At 39.0% G+C, this 5,579-nt stretch overlaps 1 pseudogene; it reads left to right on the forward strand.

Moving 5' to 3' along the window:
- Positions 1 to 4,412: 4,412 nt before the first annotated feature.
- Positions 4,413 to 5,296, forward strand: LOC114102616 (uncharacterized protein C4orf17 pseudogene; annotated as a pseudogene).
- The last annotated feature ends 283 nt before the right edge of the window (positions 5,297 to 5,579 follow it).

The raw sequence follows: 5,579 nt of genomic DNA on the forward strand, positions 1-5,579 counted from the left end.
CACAAAAAGATGCTCAATTATTAGCAATTAGGCAGAAGCAAACTAAAATAATATGCACATGTCACCTCCCACCTCTACCTAGACAGACACCAGTCTAACGGTGCTGTGCGTAGACAAGGGATCCAGCCGCAGAAAGGGACTCCTTGTCACTGATAGCCTGTTCCAAGTGCTCTGGAGCCCGATTCTGCAGTTCCTGGGAAAGCTGAACACGCCATCCCCGTGGCCCAACAGTCTTACACTTAGCTATGTTACCAAGAGACATTTTAGAAATATTGCACAAAGAAACAACACCAAAATCATCCTTAACAACATGAATGAACATTAATCTGTGATACCCTAATTATCCATTCACAGTTAAATGTATAAATCAATCATAGTTTCTGTTTATAGAAGGATAACTGTCTAGATATTCTAAACAGTCATTTCACTGAAAAATTCCCAGGTAACGGACTAATTACAAAACAAAAACTTTTAAAACGTATTGCTCTGTGGTGAAAAGTAAAATAAATACCTAGTGGTACCCTCTACTCCCTACAGCAGAAAATAAAAGGAAAACGTTTCTAAAACCAGAGTGGTATGTGAATACAGACGCTGGGACTTCCTTGGGGGCAAATGCTAATTCTAGAAATGTCAGCTGCATGGGAGCAATATGCTCAGCCATGGTCCCCCCAGAGGTGATTACAGGTCTCTGAGCCTGGCATTCCCACGTGCTCATAAATCTAGGTCCTTGCAAGAGCCTTGTTCTTTGAGAAAGTATCAACTAGAAGCAAAGCTCCCTGGCCATATAGAAAAGAAGGCAAACCAGAAATCTATCTCTACCAGTGAATCTGGGGGGCGGGGAGTCTCTTATGACAATTTGTAACTTTATTCACATGTGGATGTGAGCTTTGAAATTAAATATTGTTGCAATGGCTCAATCCCCAGATTTGAAAATTAAAGTAAAATAGTCCCCAATTATCATTACCCCCCAGGGCCAAAACCAAACCCATGAAAACCCTCTTTGGAGGAAAACATTCTTATCTCAGGCCTCCCAGGATTCCCATAGATCCAGTTCTTCCAAATACGAGTCCACAACCAATAGTCCTAAGCTCCTGAGGGAGGAAACCCCATAATAAGGTCCTGGAAGCAACGTAAAAAGGAGTTAGAGGGTTGGGTTGTGGTAGAGCACTTGCCTAGCACGTGCGAGGCACTGAGTTTGTCCTCAGAACCACATAAAAATAAATCAATAAAATAAAGGGATTGTGTCCATCTACAACTAAAAACAATATTAAGAAGAAAAAAAAAAAAAAAAAGAAGTTAGAGTTGCTGGTGACTTCAGGTGCTGGAAGGATGAGACACCGCCGTACTGTCAGAGTTTGAGATAGCTGCATAAAATGTTTAAATACATTAAAGTTGGAATTTGAAAATGTGGAGGGAGAAAGCCCCATTTCAATACAGCTAGAGAGATCTGAAAAATAACCTCACAGAAATTCAAGAAAAGATGTTGACTGTTGAAAGAAGAAAAAACTAAGTAGGCACATAAAAAGCAGTAATGACGGTTGAAAAGAGAATTAGTAAATTGGTAGATAGGCACGAAGAAATGTCCCATAATTTGGCCCAAAGTAAAAGCAAATGGAAAATGTGGAAGAAAGGTTCAGAAATGGGCAGTTTAGAGAAAGAGAACCTAAAATACATGCAATAAGAGCTCTGAAGAAGAGAATTGAAATTACAGAACTTTCTCTTGAAGAAAAATTAACTAAGAAATTTTTTAGAATGAATAAAAAGTTTAAATTCTTCAATTTGGGAAAAAATACAAATACATCTATACCTGAACACAATGTGGCAAAAATTCAGAGCACCAAAAAACGGAGAAGCTAGCTGGAAAAAAGCATTCGTCTTGCCGGGGGGAATGTAAAGTGGTAGAGTCACTTTAGAAAATCCACATTTTGTAAAGCTAAACTTACCTTTACCAGAAGGCACTGGATATTTACTCAACAGAAATGAAAACTGGGGCTGGGAATGTAGCTCAGTTGTGGATACCATGCTGAGCCTGTGCAAGGGCCTGGGCTTAATCTTCAGAAAAAGAAAAAGAAAGAAAGGCAAAGGAAAGAGAAATAAGGAAGAAACAATGAATTAAGACATACATCTTAAATATTTCTATCAAGTATTTTAAGAATTTTATTCACAATCACCAAAAACTTCATAGAAACAGCCTAAATGTCTTTCAGCTGACAAACAGATACACACCTTGTGCAATTCATACAATCAGAAAGGATTTGTCAATAAAGGGAAACAGAATACACTTCTACAGTCACACACAACTGTTAAGGATGAATCTCAAAACATGACACTAAACCAAAGAAGCCCAACTCAAGGCATATACACAGTACAACATAGTACAATTCCCTTTAAATAATATTTATGAAAAAATAAAACTATAGACAAAACAGTATTTTGCAGGGCCTGGTAACAGGGGAGAAAAATTGACTGCAAATGAGTAATTTTGTGGTGACAAAAATATCCTATATTTTACTTTGTAAAAATTCATAGAGCTGTACATCTAACACCAGTGTATTCTACTGAAGGTATGAATTAAGACATACTTTGACAATCTAAGTTTGTTTTTCAATGTTTAAAAAAGAGGAGGAAAAGCACCCAAAGATAAATGACAGATCATTATAAAGAAATTAAAATTACCTTTCACCGAACATTAACAGGGACATGAAAGCCCAAGATCTGCAGACCTGCTCTGCCAGCAAAATTGGTGAAAATTGTTTAAAAGAAAAAGATGATGATTTCCTCTGGGAATGGACCCAAGAACATGGAGCAAATAAAGAACATTTCACTTAGGAAAATCAACTAAAACTCAGTAAGCAAGAATGTGGAATTTGAGCAGAGACCCCCTTTCTACTCCAGCTCAGCAAGCTGAGATCAGTCAAGCTGAGATAGTGCGGTTCAGCCAAGATCACAGGACTCCCTCTCCTCAGGTCCCAGTCAGAGGCCTGTCTTCCCAGAAGTGGGCTGTCAGCACTTCTCATGCTCCTCCCAACCACTCTGTTGGTGAGACCAAGTTCCAGAGAGGAGTGGCTGAGAAGTGAGAGTTGCCTTCGCCCATCCAATCTCCACCTGTGGGTGAGGGCTCCACCTTGGGTATGGCATTGCTGGGAATACTGGGACTGGTTTTCCTTGTCCCAGGTTAGGAAGTAGTGGGACCACTACCTCCTCCCTATCAAGAACACAGATCCTAAGGAGGTGTGTCACTCAGAGAGAAACATGGCATCTTTTCAAACCCCATCCCCAGAGCTAGGTTCAGAGATTTACCTGGGGAGAGAAGCAGGTAAATATATAGAGAGATTGAGGTAGAGGTGTATATCTCCTATTATCTTCCCAAAGGAACAGACTTTATTTACAACAGAATGTAGAGAAGTTCAAGTCTAAGTATGCTCAAAAACAGTGTGAAATGTAATTGGAAGGAAGTTGTTAGATTAACTGGATCTATAGCCTGAACTACAGTTCATATGTTTTCCTCGGAGAACTGGAAAGAGAGCTGGGAGAAGCCTGCTCAGACTCAGAACAAATCTTGAACACTGACCTCAGAAACTTTTCTTTAAAAAAATAAAACTGGGTTTGATTTATTCAGTCTGTGGAGCAGTATATGACCCAGGACATTGTAGGAAAGAATAAATCAGCCAGAAATGAGAATTTAATAGCTAATGGTCATTCATTTTAGGGTGACTGTGTGCATAATCAAAGCTGAGCCCCCAGGGAAAACATCACAGTCTTAGCACCAGGGAAGAGGTTAAAAATTGCTCCAAAATAATCCAGTTAATCACTAAACAAATAAAGAATTAAATAATAACAAGCCCTGGAGTATGGAGAGTATCAGTACTAAGAATATAACAATAACATCTAAAAAGCCCAGTTCCAACAAAAAACTACATGACATGCAAAGACATATAACACCATGATTTATATACTGTAAAGAAGAAATCAACAGAAGTGTCTGGGGGAAGAGCATCCAGACTTAGCAAAACCTTCAATGTAGCCATTATAAATTTGTTTGAAGCACTAAAGAAAACCAAGACTAAAAAATAAAGTATGGTGATAATATTATGACAAAAAACCATATGAAAATTCTAGAGTTGAAAAGTACAATAACTGAAATGAAAAATTCAGCAGAGGAGCTCAACAGAAACTTGAACTGGTTAAAAAAAAGAAAAGAAAAGAATTAGCAAACTTAATGAAAGATCAACCTAGATTATGCAATCCAAAGGCAGAGATTTTAAAACTCAATAAATGTGAGCCCTCTGCTTCCTGCTTGCCATGTCCTGTGCTGCTGTCCTCCATACCTTTCCACCATGATGTTCTGCCTCACCTCAGGTCTACGGCAATGGAGTCAGCCATCTATGGATTGAGACCTCTGAAACTGTTTGAATAACATTCTTATTTGTACTGTGAATGACCGTGAGATTGAACTCAGAACATAGTGAGGCATTAGCCAGTTTAACCCCTTAGAGAAGGATGAGATACCCCTTGCAAAATGTATGACCCACCCCAACAGTGCAGCTCTGGAGAGTCCTGTTAGAGGACTGTCACCAGCCCCAAACAATGTCAAAATGCCCCTATGACCTCGTTTAGAGCCCAGCAGGAAAATCAGAGTGCTTCAAAATTTCCAGTGAGAATCCCTTCTTAATTAAAAAGGAAGAAATCAAGGCTAAAAATCCACCATCACCTCCAACTGCATCCTCTACTGCTGGCTCCCATTCTTCAGAGGGGATAAGAACCAAAACTGACATCAAAGAGAACACCATTTGCCTACCAAACTATCCAGATTAATAAAGAAAGATCCTATTAAAGCTCGGTGGCATTTTATGCACTGTTTCTCTTGCAGAAGTTACACAGTGGCTGCTTCATGCAAAGAAAAAGAAAAAGAAGGGGTCTCAGCTTTGATTCATTCTGAGTGGGCTGAGAGGAACTTGTTGATCCTCCCCAGAAGAAACACCTCTGTGGAACCAGCAGCAGAGACTGGGAAGCCACTCCCAGTTAAATCGTCCCCAAATTCAGCTGCAAAGTGAAAAGTGCTGATTGGAGCTAAGATAGATAGCAACCAACCAGGGGCTGAGCACCGGGCCTCATTGTTTATAGAAGAAGCAAGATGAAAATATCTGTTGCAGAACATTTCAGCAAACCAAAGAGTCCTCTCATGTCTAATGGTCAGGACAGAGGGTCAGCAAAACCAATATCAGCAAGGAGAATACAGCAAAAATACAATCTCTGTCCTCAAAGACTATTTTATCCTTTAACATACCAAAGGTAGAAACTGTAGACTGGAATAATTCTTTCATTTCAACATCAAATTATTATTTTTAAATCAAGCAGTCCTCTTTATGGTGCACACATGTAAATCTCAAAACACCTGTATAAAAGGCCACAAATAAATATTAATGAAAATGATTTTAAAAATCAAGAAAGGTCGATAGATAGGCATTATTTTCTTTAGTTTCCAGATAAATGTAGGCCACCCCTACACTGACTTGAGTGTAATGGGAGTACCAAATGTAGGGCAGAGAAAGGAATTTTTAAAATACTTTGAAGGAATA

This window comes from Marmota flaviventris, chromosome 6 (assembly GCF_047511675.1).
Source record: "Marmota flaviventris isolate mMarFla1 chromosome 6, mMarFla1.hap1, whole genome shotgun sequence".
NCBI lineage: Eukaryota > Metazoa > Chordata > Mammalia > Rodentia > Sciuridae > Marmota > Marmota flaviventris.